This window comes from Bos grunniens, chromosome 26 (genome assembly GCF_055505025.1).
Source record: "Bos grunniens cultivar Pamir isolate PY7600 chromosome 26, Bosgru_T2T1.0, whole genome shotgun sequence".
Classification (NCBI taxonomy): Eukaryota; Metazoa; Chordata; class Mammalia; order Artiodactyla; family Bovidae; genus Bos; species Bos grunniens.
In genome coordinates, this window is record NC_141190.1 from 10,296,496 (window position 1) to 10,313,949 (window position 17,454).

General features: G+C 39.4%; 1 protein-coding gene across 26 annotated transcripts in view; it reads right to left on the minus strand.

Annotated features, from left to right (window-relative positions):
• Nucleotides 1–17,454, minus strand: part of RNLS (renalase, FAD dependent amine oxidase) — a 302,134-nt gene that overhangs the window by 61,225 nt on the left and 223,455 nt on the right. The gene's annotated exons all lie outside the window — the stretch shown is intronic.

Below are 17,454 nucleotides of genomic sequence, written 5' to 3' on the forward strand. Positions count from 1 at the left end.
CCAAAGTATTGGAGCTTCAACTTCAGCATCAGTCCTTTCAGTGAATATTCAGGGTTGATTTCCTTTAGGACTGACTGGTTTGATCTCCTGGCTATCCAAGGGACTCCCAAGAGTCTTCTCCAACACCACAGTTCAAAAGCATCAATTTTGCGCAGTTAAGCCTTGTGACCTCCACACATGACTACTGGAAAAACCACAGCATGACTATTCGGACCTCTGTCGGAAAAGTAATATCTCTGCTTCTCAATAGGCTGTCTAGGTTTGTCATAGCTTTCCTTCCAAGCAGCAAGTACATTTTAATTTCATGGCTGCAGTCCCTGTCTGCAGTGATTTTTGAGCCCAAGAAAATAAAGTCTGTCACTGTTTTCCGTATTTGCCATGAAATGATGGGACTGGATGTATATGTATATGTGTGTGTGTGTGTGTGTGTGTATGTTACAGAAGCCAAAATTCACTTACAAGAGCCCTACTCATGTCCTGGGCAATCTCATTGCCTCCAACTATATCTGTAGGAGGGACTTCTCCATTATTAAATTGGAAGTACTAGCTTTAAAAAAAAAAAAAACTAAAAGACTTATTTGTTTCTTCTCTTCTTTCAGTCTTTGACTTGCCTATTATAAGGCCTGTGACTACTAATATATCTAGGAATGTATGCATTTGCCACTTTAAATAGAAACTAGGAAGGAAAGTTTTAAAATGACTACACATGTATCTTTGCAATCCTTGTTATCCCAGGCTACATATGTTTGGATTTCTTATGTTTAAAAAGACGCAGGGACATCCTCTAAACAATTTTGTATATGATACCATTCTGATAGGCATTTAGTTAAATATAAGCAAGTGTGTAAAATCCCACACGATGAATTGAAAATAACATGAGCATTACCCAAAAGTTCATACTTCCAATTTCAGAAGATTCTTCCCCATAGCTCCAGTATAAATAAATGTATACAAATGCAGGAAATAATCTACCAGTAAACAACGGAAAACTGTTCACAGAAAGTGTGTTTGCCATCTGCAGCCAGTTGAGCAGTAAATGATAACATTCACCAGTAATCCAAACTACTTGAATAATAAACATGTTGTCTATTTCCTCAATACCTATGAGGACTGAATGCCAGAGGCTGTGGGATGGGGTCAGGAGGGTGGGGACAGGGACAGGGTTGAACTACTGGGGATAGTTTTCTGCTGATTAGAGGCGCATCTTCGAGTCCTGAGAATGGAGTAGTATAAGCATCAAGGTGTTGCACCAAATCCTCAAAGTGGATAAGGTTTCAGAATAAACAAGGTGAGAGGTGGAAAGGATGAGGGATGACAGGCTGGGCTGAGCCTGGGGGGATGGACAGTTAACTATAGGCAGAAAAAAAATACATTGCCTACAGATATTCATTTTAGTATTTCTTTTCCTACTGAATTGGTTTTGAAGACTCAAACCAGTTCACAAGTGGTGAAGATCTTCTGCCTAGTGATCTACTTAATAGATTCAAACAACCCAGTACCCCTTAGAGAAAAGGCATACTATAGTATACTGACCTCCAAGCTAGTTACAAAGGTCATATGAGTGAGTATCTGCGTAGCAGACCTTACCCGTTCAGCGTTCACTGGCAACAGTAGCTAAATTTTGTTTTAGGGGATCAACCCTCCCCACTACTTTCACCCCTGATTAAGGTGACCCGAGTAACTGATCAATTAATCGTTTCCTAACTAAGTGATTTGTTTAGCAATGCATTAACTCAAGGCAGGCCGATCAGGTCAATGAGATTCAATTCCTAGACTAGCGTTAAGCTTATGGGGAAATAGGTTCTTTCTTTGTAAAACTTGGCACTGAAATGATTGGTACTACGAATAAATCCAATGCAGCAAAAGGCAGAGTCAAGAAATGGACAGAAACTAAGTCTTCATGATGTTCATGGATCAATCTGGACATGCCTGAAGCGTTACTTTTTGAATTTTCAAGAACGATACCAATAAATTCTTCCTCCTCTTTTTTCTGGCAGGGAGGGGTGTTGAGACATCCAAATCAGGTTTTATGTTATTTGTAACCTGTTGCGTTTAGTCACTAAGTTGTGTCCAACACTTTTGCAACCCCATGGACTGCAGCCCGCCAGGCTCCTCTGTCCATGGGATTATCCCAGCAAGAGTACTGGAGTGGGTTGCCATTTCCTTCTCCAGGGGATCTTTCTGACCCAGGGATCAAACCGTGTCTCCTGCTTGGCAGGCAGATTCTTTACCACTGAGCCACCTGGGAAGCCCTATTTGTAACCTAAACTAACCTAAACATATGAAATATCTAGTACAAAGCCTGGCATAGGTATGCTTGTTCTGACAAATGCATTTCATTTCTTTCTTCTCTTCTCCTCTTGTCTGCCCTTAATCTTACTTGATATCTCCAATATTTAAAAAAAGGTTAGATTTTACCAGTTTCTTTAGAAAACTTAATAATTATGAAAAACAAAAACGAAATCCTCCTTCTGTGCCTCAGTTTCTTTATATGTGAAGTAAAGGGGTTAGAAAAGTTTGGTATCTTCAGATTCCTTTCAACTTTAATGTTCCATGACTATAAAATGGAGGCCCAGATATTGGTGACAATTTGAAAAGTAAAGCTCATTCTTTCCCTAATCACTCCATGCTGTCACTAAGGCAGAAATCCCTGGCTCTCAAAGAAGAGACTAAAACTAAGAATGCATAGGACCAACATGATGAAAATACTTTCCTTTATCTGAGCTTTGAGTTTGCCCTAGATTTTAGGGTTTTAATTTCCATCCCACTTTTGAGTGTAAATGCAGCAAACTATTTTATAGTACAGTAAGAAAACATACTACATTGTTTAAGAATTCTGGATTCAGCTCTGCTACCAACTAGAACAGTTCTTGACATACCACAGATACTCAATTCACACATGGAAACAGATAAATCACAAATGTCACAGCTCTGTGGAAAATCATGTGCAACTAACAAGAGTTAAATTGTTAGCTCTAACCAGGATTGAGAATCCTTTGCTTTCTAAAGATACATTAAGTTGGATTCAAGTTCATTCTGAAAATAACATTACTGTTGAGTATGTGTATTTCGATATATGTGATCCGAGTGTGAGAATGCTAAGCCTCTTGAGATTCACAATAACTTGAGCTATCTTCATGATGTATGTTGTGAGTGTGAATATCATTTGTCATGTGAGTGATGGTAAGAGAACTAGATTTCCAAGGTTCTTTCATCCCTAGGGTTCTCAGTGGTGGGCTGGTGGCTGCAGTGGTGGAGGCGTGAGATAGATCTCACTAGAGCAGTACCATGAGGCAAACGACACAGACCCAGATCAGCGTTATTGTGGGTTTGGTTCCAGGCTACCACAATAAACAAATATCAAAATAAAGCAAGTCACATGAATTCTTCATTCTCCCAGTGCATATAAAAATTATATTTCTCATACTGTGGTCTATTAAGTATGCAATAGCATTATGTCTAAAAAAATGTACATATCTTAATTTTTTAAAAATACCACATTACTAAAAATTGCTAACCATCACCTAAGTCTTCAAACAGTGTAAACTTTTTGCTGGTGGAGGGTCTTGCCTTGATGTTGATGGCTGCTGACTGATCAGGGTGGTGGTTGTTGAGGGTTGAGGTGGCTGTGGCAATTTCTTAAAATTAGACAACAATAAAGTTTGCCACATCAACTGACTCTTCCTTTCATGAATAATTTCTCTGTAGCATGCAAGGCTGTTTGATAGCATTTTACCTACAGTAGGACTTTCAGAATTAGAGTCATTCCTCCCAAACCCTGCTGTTGCTTTATCAACTAAGCTTATACTACTACATACTAAGTCGCTTCAGTCATGTCTGACTCTTTGTGACCCCATGGACTGTGGACTGCCTGGCTCCTCTGCCCATGGGATTCTCCAGGCAAGAATACTGGTTGCCAGGCCCTTTCCCAGGTGATCTTCCCGACCCAGGGACTGAACTTGCATCTCGCGTGGATACTGCATCACAAGCAGATTCTTACCGCTGAGCCACTGGGGAAGCCCCATGTAATATTCTAAATCCCTTGTTGTAACTTCAACAATCTTCACAGCACCTTCACCAAGAGTAGATTCTATCTCAGGGAACTACTTTCTTTCCTCATCGCTAAGAAGCAATTCTTCATCTGTTAAACTTTTATCATGAGATTGCAGCAATTCAGTTTTAATTCTACCACCTCCACTTTTAATTTTAGTTCTTTTGCTACATCTGCAGTTATTTCCTCCACTGAAATATTGAAACCCACAAAGTCATCCACTAAGTTTGGAATCAACTTCTTTCAAATTCCTATTGATGTTGATATTTTGACCTCTTTCCATGAATTATGTTCTTAATGGCATCTAGAATCACAGATCCTTTCCAGAAGGTTTTCATTTTGCTTTGTATGGATCCATTGGAGGAATACTATCTACGGCAGCTGTAGCCTTACAAAATTATTTCTTTAATAATAAAACTTGAAAGTCAAAATTACTTCTTGATCTATGGGCTGCGGAATGAATGTTGTGTTCAGTTCAGTTCAGTTCGGTCTCTCAGTCGTGTCCGACTCTTTGCGACCCCGTGAATTGCAGCACACCAGGCCTCCCTGTCCATCACCAACTCCTGGAGTTCTTCAGACTCACGTCCATCGAGTTGGTGATGCCATCCAGCCATCTCATCCTCTGTCGTCCCCTTCTCCTCCTGCCTCCAATCCCTCCCAGCATCAGAGTCTTTTCCAATGAGTCAACTCTTCGCATGAGGTGGCCAAAGTACTGGAGTTTCAGCTTTAGCATCATTCCTTCCAAAGAAATCCCAGGGCTGATCTCCTTCAGGATGGACTGGTTGGATCTCCTTGCAGTCCAAGGGACTCTCAAGAGTCTTCTCCAACACCACAGTTCAAAATGTGTTAGCAGGCATGAAAACACTGATCTAATTGTACCTCTCCATTAGTGCTCTTGGTTGACTAGATACAATGTTAATGAGCAAAGGCATCTTTTTTTCTGAGCATTAGGTATCAGTGTAAAAGAAAGTGAAAGTTTCTCAGTCCTGTCTGACTCTTTGCGACTCCATGGACTATACAGTCCATGGAACTTTTCAGGCCAGAACACTGGAGTGGGTACCCTTCCCCTCTCCAGGGGATCTTCCCAACCCAGGGATCGAACCCAGGTCTCCCGCATTGCAGGTGGATTCTTTACCAGCTGAGCCACACAGGTGCGTTTAGGATATTCAGTCAACCATATTGTCAACAGATGTGCTATCATCCAACCTTTGTTGTTCCATTTATAGAGCACAGGCAGAAGAGATTTAGCATAATTCCTAAGGACCCTAGGATTTTCAGAATAGTAAATGAGCACTGGCTTCATCTTCAGGTCACCGGCTGGATTAGCCCCTAACAAGACAGTCAGCCTATCCTTTGAAGCTTTAAAGTCAGGCATTGACTTCTCCTCTGTAGCTATTAAAGTCCTAGACGGCCTCTTCCTCCAAAAGTAGGCTGTTTCGTCTACACTGGAGATCTGTTGTTTAGTGTAGACACTCATTCATTGTCACAGCTAGATCTTCTGGATGACCTGCCCTAGCTTCTGTATCAGCACTTGCCTCTTTGCCTTGTGTGTTTGAGTTATGGAGATGGCTTCTTTCCTAAAACCTCATAAATCACCAACCTCTGCTAGCTTCAAACTTTTTTTCAGCAGCTTCCTCACCGCTCAGCCTCCACAAAACTGAAGAGTAAGGGCCATGATCTGAGTTACACTTTGGCCTATGGGAACATTGTGGCTGGCTTGTACTTCTATCCAGACCACTAAAACTTTCTCCATTATCAGTAACAAAGTTGTTTCATTTTCTTATCATTTTTATTTGCTGAAGTAGCCCTTTAAATCTCCTTCAAGAACTTTTCCTTTGCATTCACAACTTGGCTGACTTTGGCAGAAGAGGCCTAGGTGTTGGCTGCTCCTGGCTTTTGGCATTCCATCCTCCTTAAGCTTAATCAGTTCTAGCTTTTGGTTTAAAGTGAGAGATATGTGACTCTTCTTTCACTTATATACTTAGAGGCCACTGTAGGGTTATTAACTGGTCTGATTTCAATATTGTTGTATCTCAGAGAATAGGGAGGCCTGGAGAGAGGGAGAGACATGGAGGAATGGCCATTCGATGTCATATGGGCACAGTTTCTGATGCCCCTAAACAATTTCAGTAGTAACATCAGAGATCACTGATCACAGAGCATCATAACAAATATAATAATAATTCAAAACCTTGAAATGTTATGAGAATTACCAAAATGTGACACAGAGAAACAAAGTGAGCAAATGATATTGAAAAACAGCACCGAGAGACTGGCTTGACATGGGGTTGTCACAAACCTTCATTTTGTGAAGAATAAAATATCTGCTAAGCACAGTAAAGTGAAATGCAAGGAAGCGAGGTGTGCCTGTGTAAGTAAGGAGGAGAGACCCCAGGAGACTGATTTCAAAATAGAGAACCGTTTCTATCTTCTTCAGTGGAGCAGATATGGCTTCAGAGCTTATTACTATCCCTTTAAAACAAGGTACATTTTTATATTCCTGTAAGTGTAACAAGAATTACTAAAGACCTGACTAGGAATACTGACTAGATGAAAAGACAGTGTCCTACAGAGATACTGATACTTCCATTTCACAAGTATTTGCCGAAATAAAATAACAAGGATACAAGAGAATATCAGATTAAATACTGTTGAAATTTTGCTGATAAGGAATTCTAACTTTTTATCATTATTCTGTAATATGTTTAAATATTCTCTGTCAAATGTAAGCAGTAGAAGAGCAGTCTTATTCACCTGAACACTTAGAATGATGTCTGGCCCATCAGTGAAATGCAATAAATATTCATTGAATGCATGACTGATGAATAACTTATGGAGACTCATAATTTGGAGAGCAAAGAATATAAGATATTTCTTTTCTTATGAAGTTCATTTCCTTACAGTCAACTTTTATTATAATATTTCACTTTTAAGAAGAAATGAACATAGAATTCTTTTAAAATGAATTCTGCCCAAATTTACAGATTATATAGAAAAATCATGGTCATAAAATGAAATTATTACAAAATGAGCATTTTTCTCTCCTAAACATTAAAGAAAAGGGTCTGAAGAAGACATCCAAGTTAGATTCTAATGGTTACTATCAAGTGAAATATTAACATAAAAGAGATTACAATTTAAGAAAAGCTTTTCAAATTGATAAAATATATCACCTATGATATAGCAATATGAGTGGTTCATAGTACCTTTGTATAGCAAATTTTGTTTAATATTAGGAAATATATTTGCACTATTTTTTTATATTGTCTGGCAGAGATAGTTAATTTTCACCAAATGGTTCACATGCTACCTGAAATTCGGAGAAGGCAATGGCAACCCACTCCAGTACTCTTGCCTGGAAAATCCCATGGGCAGAGGAGCCTGGTGAGTCCACGGGGTCGCTAAGAGTCAGGCACGACTGAGTGACTTCACTTTCACTTTTCACTCTCATGCATTGGAGAAGGAAATGGCAACCCACTCCAGTGTTCTTGCCTGGAGAATCCCAGGGACGGGGGAGCCTGGTGGGCTGCCGTCTATGGGGTCGCACAGAGTCGGACACGACTGAAGTGACTTAGCAGCAGCAGCAGCAGCAGCATGGCAGTTAAGCTGGACCATGTAACTAGCTTTGATCAGAGGACATGATGGGAAGTGAAGTGCATCCCAACTAGTCCAAGGCTATTAAAAGTTATGGCATGTCTTCCGTTTCTTTCTCACCTCTATGTTGACCTTAAGGGCTCATGCTCGAGATAGCACATCTACATTATGGAGTAGAGAAGCCCAACCTGCATGCAGCTTTGTGTAAAAGTCACAATGTGTCAACCACAAACACCTTTGTAACACTGACATTCTGAGGTATACCTATGAATTACACACCCCTCATTTCAAGTGTGCTGCTAATTAATTTCACAAAGGTCATTTCTGAATCCCTAATTTGATTAGGTTTTTCTGATTATGTGCTGTGCTGTGCGACTGAGCGACTAAGCTCAGTCCTGTCCGATGCTTTGTGACCTCTCTGGAGGGGGTTGCCATTTCCTTCCCCAGGGGATCTTCCCAACCCAGGGATCAAACCTGCATCTCCTGCTTGGCAGGGGGATTTTTTTTTTTTTTTACCATTGATCCACCTGGGAAGCCTTAAAATTTTATAGGAGAGTGTATTTAAGTCTTTTATAACTTCCTGGATCTTTAAATATTTGTAGAATGACATACAAAATACAGAGTAGTTGTCACCAACTACTCACCAATTACTAGGGTAACCGTTTATGATGTAATTGGGAAATTGGAATTTTTTGGAAAATTTTGGTAATTGAAAGAGTGGAATCTGAATATTCTAGTATAGCAGGTTTTATCTGGTTCTGCTTAAATACTCATTGAAGTTAACACTTGAGTTGATAAAATTACCAGATTTTTCTGGTAGGTTTCTTGTTAAAATGGAGAATTGGAATAAAACAAGAGAGAGTTAATGACTCATTTTCCATGCCTTTCTTACACTGCCATTTTCTGAATTCCACTGAGAAGTTAAATCCTCTCAAAGATAGTTAACCAAAACCAAAAGGTGATTCACAGATATTTTATAGGGGTGGAGACTGAGAATTTTAGGTTGAGGTCAGGGAAATGTATGTTAGTACACTCTCAGCTAGTCACAAGGATTAAGATATAGTGTAGAAGGTTCCAGTTGACAACTTCATGTAGCTGCTGGAACTAACTTTTGTATCATTGCTTTTCAACTTGGGCTCAGTGCTGTGTGGTGTGCACACAGCAGAGTACACACCTGTGATGTGTACACACAGTATACACACCACTCTGTGTGTGTACACATCAGAGTCACAAACCTATAGGAGTTTGGGTCTTACCCCCAAAATTCCTTAATCAGTATTTTCAGGTGTAGACCTTGGACATGATGGACATTTTGAGGACACTCCACAGGGAATTTCAGTGCTTACCTCTCTCTGAATGAGAGCTGATTATGTAGACTCATTGGATCGGTCCTGTGGTATTTCCTGATAAATTCATTGTGGTATCAGAGATCCTTTAAAGCATCTCTAGAGTTGTTTGTCCAGCTCTCAAGGTGAAGTTACTAGAATGTGTAACTTTACCTGTATGTGGAGTGAATCATTTCACCCCCTTTAGTGCTTCTTAGGGAGAAGGCAATGGCACCCCACTCCAGTACTCTTGCCTGGAAAATCCCATGGATGGAGGAGCCTTGTGGGCTGCAGTCCATGGGGTCGCTAAGAGTTGGAGACGACTGAGCGACTTCACTTTCACTTTTCACTTGCATGCATTGGAGAAGGAAATGGCAACCCACGCCAGTGTTCTTGCCTGGAGAATCCCAGGGACGGGGGAGCCTGGTGGGCTGCCGTCTATGGGGTCACGCAGAGTCGGACACGACTGAAGTGACTTAGCAGTAGCAGCATGACTTGTGTGAATGTTAGTCGCTCAGTCATGTCTAACTCTTTGTGATCCCATGGACTGTACCCTGCCAGGCTTCTCTGTCCATGGGATTTCCCAGGCAAGAACACTGGAGTGGGTTGCTTTTTCCTTCTCCAGGGGATTTTCCTGACCCAGGGATCGAATCTGGGTCTCCTGCACTGCAGACAGATTCTTTACCATCTGAGCTACCATGGAAGCCCTGTGTGACACAGTAGAGCTAAAGAGTTACAACAAGTGAGCAGCTCTGTATAGCTCACAGAGTCTAAAGTATGAACTATCTGCCCTTTTTAGAAGGTTTGTGACCCCTGAATGAGCTCATTCAGGACCTTGTAGGTCATGTTAAGGATCTGAGGTTTAATCCTATGTGCAGAGAGAAAGCAGTAAAGCATTCTGCGTAGGAAGGGCAAAACCAGATGCGTTTGAAGAAGATCATTCTGGCTATGTGATGAATGAATCGGAGTGGAGCAATATGGAGAGACCAGTTAAAACAAGAGGGAAAAAAACAACAAAAGAAAACAAGGTGGTGCGTGGTTTGTGACTGCAGTGGTGAACAGAAGTGAGTTCAATGAAAGAGAATTAAAAAGCAAGGATAATTCCTGATTTGAGGCTAAAGAGGCTAAGACATTGATTGGTGGCTCCATTTGCGGAAACAGAGAAGATTAAAGGATGAACAAGTTCTGAATTTCGAAGGCAGACAATTAAGAGCCAGTGCTTCACATGCTAGGTTTGATTATAACATACATAGATTTTTTTTTTTTTAAGGAGTAAAGTAACTCTTGTCAATCATATTCTGAATTCTACTTGCTTTCCAGGGCTGGAATAATCTTTCCTCTGTGATCCTTGCATCAGATCCTTTAAAAATTCCATAGATTCTGCCCATTTAGCAAATGGGGCCTCACTGAGTGGACTGCATATATTTCAGAATCTGTTTGCGCGAAGTTTTTTCTCTGGTTAAGACCTCCCAAGTTTTATGAAAACATCTATTTATCCTTAGTCACAAGGAGATTTTCAGCCTGTTGCAACTTTTATTGGCACTGCCAAAAGGAAAAAATATGGAAGCATTTCAATAGTCCTTTAACTGGACCCACCAAGGTCCCCAGAGCAGGCGATTTGTCCTAACTCGCACTTGGTGTTCCAGACCTTGCCGGAGTTCTTCTGCAGCATGTACGAAAGCCCTGATTTTCTATGATGACAGTCAATGAAAATGTCCCACTTTCCCAATACTCCCCAGCAATAAGCAGTCATCCTTTATTATACATTGTTATTCTGGCCTACTCAGCATCATGCCCTATATGAAATTTTGTGTGTTAAGTGGTATTATGATTGGACTCTTTTCCTGGAGTTGGGCAAGGTTTTTCCTTTGCGCCAGCATGCTGGTCTGCTCTAAGGATACCACTTTATCACCATAGTTAGCTGCATAATTCAGTTCAGCTTTAGATTTGTAACTGTTCAAAAGGATACCATGAACAGATGAAATAAGTATCTGGGCTGGAGGGTTTGACCTAATATTTGCTCTAGTTCATTTGGCACATTAAAGAGAAGGTTTTGCCCTGACATTATAAAATGTCGAATTTGAACAACTGAGACTAATCAGATGAAGTTCTTATTTATGATTGTGTCAAAATATTTCTGGTCCTTTCCATAGAAGAAATTTACTGGTTTACTGTGGACATTCTTATCTCCTTTACTAATAAGACCAGTGAAATTATTCTTCTTGTTATATCTTGACAAAAAAAATATTGAATCTTAATATTTTACCCAAGATTCTTAAATCAAATAGACTACAGTCTTTATGATATTGCTAGCTACTCCTGAGAAGCCAATGTTAGGAATATAGATGGTGGAAAAGGGAACAAACAGGCATGCTATTTGTAATAAAAAAGAGTGGGTTAGGTTCAAGTGAGCTCAAGGTTCTAAAATGCCTTTCCTGAATCTAAATAATGTAAGGATATAGAATATCAACAAAAAGAATTCACTAGGTATGTATATAATAGAAATCTATTTCAGTGAGGAAAACTCTATTTTTAAATTCAAGGATGCTTCATTCTTACAAACATGAATTTGGAATATTTTATACTGAAGAATTCCCTTAGTCCCACAGATCAGTTATAAATATTAATGGAATTTCAATAGATTCTTTTCAGATTCTGATGTTTAATATTCATTCATATTATGCAGGGAATTCCAAGTCCTATACAGTACATGTAGATTCTTCTCATTATCTAAATATGCATATATATGAAGTCTGTAGGGGCAATGATTATTAAAAATAGCAGGGCCCACATATGATCTTAAAGGGCATATCAAAGCCTTCTCAGCTCACTTAATAACAGGAAAGTCACTGTTAATAAACCAAAGGATTCTTTAGGCTAAATCGACTCAGTAATGTCACATCTGGGCAAAATGATGGATTGGTGATTCTGGACAGAGTTAAAAATGCTAACTGTTATGAAACACAATGAAGCGATATCCTGTGGTGAGATTCTGCAGACTTGGAAAACTGCTCTTGAATTAGTCTTAGGCCTTTGATTTGCTGACGACTTACTTTACAGTATCTAACTCTTCTCTGATATGCTGGAGTATAAATTTGGGGGGAATTATTCAAAAAGTGATTGGAGATTCCATAAAAAGAAAGAATCATATTTAACTTAATGTTCTCTGAGTTTAACACCTTATTTGAGAAATGAGATATGGTTTAACTACTCTAATGTGTATCTGTTATGATTTTTAACAGAAATAATATAACTAAACTTGCACTACTGGCATTTTCCTTCCCTTTTCTCTTTCTTAAACAAAAAAAAAAGAAGTTTTATAGCCGATAGACTAAAATCATAAAATAATTATGTGAGAACAACTATAAAGACAGCATTTACTGTGTGTCTCCAGTAAGCAAGGCCTGAGACTAGGAGTTTCGGATATACTTGTTGTTGCTGTTCAGCTGCTAAGTCATGTCTGACTCTTTGTGACCCCATGGACTACAGCACACCAGGCTTCCCTGTTCTTCACTCTCTCCAGGAGATTGCCCAAATTCATGTCCATTGAATCAGCAATGTTATCTAACCATCTCATCCTCTGCCACCCATTTCTCCTGCCCTCAATCTTTGCCAGCATCAGTCTTTTCCAGTGAGTCGGCTCTGCATAAGGTGGCCTAAATATTGGAGCTTCAGCTTCAGCATCAGTCCTTCCAATGAATATTCAGGGTTTATTTCCTTTAGGATTCACTGGATTCAACCCTTATTACATTTCTAGGAGATACTATTAACTTTAAAGTACAAATAAGTGAAGCTCAGAAAGACTGAGAAACTTACTCATGGTCACAGAGCTATTAGGCTGAATCACATGGAAATGCTTGCTGTTATATGACCATTTTAAATTACAAAGGCAGCAATATAATATAGTTCAACCTAATCCTAAGTATCGACTTATAATTTGAAACTAGGTCTGTGTGATTGCAAAGTCTATGTAACCATGTAACCAAACCATGCTGGATAATAATACTGGCTATTTTTGACCATCCATGATAATAAAAACCAAATCATGAATTATACAATAAAGAATTTACAATTCACCAAATTTGGGTTAATATAAACTCATTTGTGGCAAAATTCCTATGCATGATATCATTTTAATGCCACTCTGATATAAAAATGAGATAACTGCTAAGCCATGGATGAGAAATGGCACATTTGCAGAGCTTATCACATATTTTCTAAGTTAAATATCTCAGCTGGAGCACAGTTGTTCTTTAACCACTTTTTTTTTTTTTTAATCTTTCACAAAAAGAACAGTGGATCTTTTGAAGTGTAACCTTGGAAATCAAGGTCTGTTTTACAGGGCATCACTCAAAGCAGATGCACATTCCCCAGCGACTAGGGTAAACCTGTTACCAAGAATACTTGAACCTCTTTGGGAAGAGAACTTGACAAAATTTCCATGTCTTACTGGCAATACCTGTAATACTATATAGTCAAATATTCCTGATGTTATAGGCATGGGACAGAGTCTCCATAAGAGGTTTCTGATCATTCTAATTACCAAGAGTTGATATAGGTTTTTCTAAGGCTTCCAGATTTGGCAACTAAAGAGCTCATTCATTTTATATGATTTAAAGGGCAGTGGTCACAGATACCTAGGCTGTCTTAGGGATGAACAATTTGCTGACTAGTCACTGCTTTGCCTTGCCTGCTAAGTGGGTGACCAGCGCTGAAGCGTTCATTCTCAGTGTTTATTCTGGGACAAGGGAAGGGCATCTTGGAGCTGCGTTAAGGACGACTGGCTCAGTCGTCCTTATTTCCTGAGCACCAAATACACATTCCTGCTAGGCTACGATGTTAGCGTCTATCTCTTATTTTCAATCTTGATGAAGATAAGAGGGATCAGTTGATGGATAGTATGTGGGATAGACAGTAGCATGAATTCCCACTAAAGGATAGAGCTTCTAATCTAGAGAAAGCAACAGGCTCTGCAAACAGGGCGTATCAATTCTTTAGCCCATGAGACATTTAGATTGATCTGAGAAAGAATTCTTGATGGTGAGAAAAATGGTGAAATCTTTTCTAAGAGAGCTCTAGGCAAAGGAAAGTTTCCATCTCTTTGGGACAGTGCTGCAGTCCCAGCTAAAAATGGACCAGAAGGAAGACTTGTCAAGCTCTCATTCAGCTCAACAAGTCTTTATTGTCTCCCAGGACCTGAGGCTCACAAGCTGTCTGAGAGTTACACAGTTTTACAAGACTATTCTCAACTTGCAAAGGTTTTGAGATGCCTCAAGAATGATGAAAACCAGGCTCTTGTCTGGGAAGCAGAGCAGAGCACATCATTTTGAGCTCTGGCTTACAACCCAGGGTGTTGACAGGCTTCACTTCAGGCTGCAGTCAAGACTTAACTTCAAGAGACTTCGAAACTGTTCAGTCCCACAGAGAAAGCCTTTTCCCAATTTCCAGCTCTCTCAACAGACTGACTTGTTTGCAGCTATCATGGAAACAGTAAGTTGAGCTTGCTTTATTTGAGGTCCAGGGGATGAGGAATTCTGTCTGGATTCAAAATAAGGTTCTCAAATAGATATGAGGTTTTCCATACATACAGCAGACTCCAATTTTCTGCACAGGTACTAACCTGAAGAAACCACCAAGTTCGTAACTCTTTTCATGCTAACTCTTCCAAAAAGTGCCTGGACTATGTTGATTTATAAAACAACTCTCCAGTAAAAAGCACACATCAGTTAAAACAATCGTTCAATCCAGAACTATGTTGGGGAGACAGAAATTCATGGGGGTGTCCACAAAATAAGTTAGATAGCAAACGAGTTACAGACCTACATTGCAACCTCTCAGGTCAAACCAGAGCCTCACCCTGTCTAGTTTTCTCTTTTTTCTCTTCTTTGCTCTTTGCCCTTCTCCTAGTCAAAGAATATCAGAAAATTTCCCCTCAATTAGGCAAAACAATTTAGCTCTCCTTATTTTCACTCCCAAACTGGAATTTTAATCTCTCCCTAGGTACTTGGCAGACAGAAGAGCCATCACTTAAAAAGATAATTATAAATAGCAAAAATTAAATGGCATTACATTGAATGTAGCAGTGCCTCCCTTAGATGATAGCTACCTACCAAGTCACCTGACCGTTGTTAGTGAAGGGGTCAGATGGACTGTGGCGATTCCCACCTGTGCACCTCCGGTGATTTTTCCTTTGTTGATGTACACTGGCCTTCCTCACCTCCTTACAAAGCCAAAAGAGGGTTTTCCTTTGCTGTTTCTTCTCTTAATTGGCCACAATGATAGCAGACTCTCAGTTTTTCTGTTGCTCTCATCTATAACCTGTAAATCTCAGATCCATATATTTATTCATCACATACAGTCATCTGATTCTCATTCCCATTTTCTCTCCTTAATAGCAGATCCAAACTACACTCAGTCACCAAAATACCTGAGTCTTGTGTTCTGGACCAACTGTTGGCCAACCTGAAGGTCTTTTGTCAATCTCAGACCTTGTCTCAGACCAATCTCAGACCAAATCTCAACTTTGTCAACCTGAGAGCCACAAGCTTAGGCCAACTGCCACATGTGAAAACACCGCTCTCAGAGGGCAGGCAGAACACAAAGCTGGAATGCTGGCACAGAAAGGGACCCACACACAGAAAGTTGAAGATTCTCTTCTTAGTGTGGATGCTATACAAATCTGCAATTTGCTCATGGAAATGCCAGGCAACTGTGGACTCCAGACTCTCTTTACACTTTTGTTCACTGCTTCTTGGACATTTCATGACTTACTATTTGCATTAATTGAATTTTTTAGCAGCTCCAGGAGGAGAAGGCAATGGCACCCCATTCCAGTACTCTTGCCTGGAAAATCCCATGGACGGAGGAGCCTGGAAGGCTGCAGTCCATGGGGTTGCTAAGAGTCGGGCACGACAGAGCGACTTCACTTTCACTTTTCACTTTCATGCATTGGAGAAAGAAATGGCAACCCACTCCAGTGTTCTTGCCTGGAGAATCCCAGGGACAGCGGAGCCTGGTGGGCTGCCATCTATGGGGTCCCACAGAGTCGGACACGACTGAAGCGACTTAGCAGCAGCAGCAGCAGCAGCAGCTCCAGGAGAAAGTTAAATAATAGGCCATGCTAAAGCTTCTAATTTTTTCATGAATTGAAATGTTCCATAGTCTCCAACTTTCATTTCCTCATCTAAAGAAAGAAGATTGTTAGGCTTGTGTTGACAAAAGATCTTAGGTCTTAAGCATCCTTAAAAATGATCATAATATTGTCATGAGGCAACATGACTCTCCCCAGTTTTGATCATACATGTGAGTTGATGCTCTCTGTACCGTATATATCAGTGCAACCATTTATATTTATGAGGATTCTTAGCTGACCTCAAGTCACTAGTCCAAAAAAGCCTCATGTATCGATTTCTTTAAAAATTTCTCATTTGAGTAAACTTCGTAAAATGTTGTTTCGTGAGGGCAGAGTCTATAGCATCCTCATTTCCTAGCACACTGCCCAGCAAACAGAGGCATCCGATACACATTTGTAAATACTTCTTTAACTGAATAGACTGAGAATGGAGAACATATAAATGAAATATTTGTGAATTCAATTTTTCTGAAAGAAATGCCTATAAATTTTTTTTCCCCAGTAATATACTCCTTAGGATATTTTTAAGGTTTAATTTTGTTGTTATATATTTGTATATAACATTTTCCACTTTCCACATTTTCCACTTTCTCTCTGTCTCTGGCACTGATTTTCATACTGAGTTCACTTGCTTGGCAAGGGGGAGGACAAGTGTTATCATGAATGTAAATCTTTCCCAGTGAGGATAGCCTGATAGGGAAATCAGAGATTGAAAGGGATCTTTTTGTTTTTACTTTGTGTGCAGATGTTCTTACAAAATGAATTATTTCATTTTCTAAAGAAAACCCATTTTTGATTTTCAAAGTGGCAAATGTTATGTGAAATAAGATTCATCTACTTTATAATTTGTACCAGTTACCTTAAATGACAGCATATGAGTACTCATTTTTATGTATATATATGTACATTATTTTATATAAGTACATTCATACATCACACACATACATGTATACATACATATATATGTATACACATACATACATATTTTTTTCTTCCTGAGAGAACATCTCAAGATTTGACATTACAATCATGTGATACTCTGTGGCATTGTAATAGTGAGATGGATATTTGTAATTAGTACTTGACTGCTATTTATTAAACTGCCTTAACGGATTTATATGGACAGCATCAGTTACATAATTGAATTACAAATGACTATGTCCATGATACAAAAGACACAATATTATGAATTTTGTAACTGGTTACTGCTTGCTATTTTAAGATGATGATTACTATTTTATCTGCAAGCTGGGTTTCCGGAATTGATATTTTAAAGCAAAAGTCTGAACTGGAAACCTGATAGTTTTTCATCATCACAGTGCTTTTCTTTTCCTTCCCGCCATGTTTTCTTT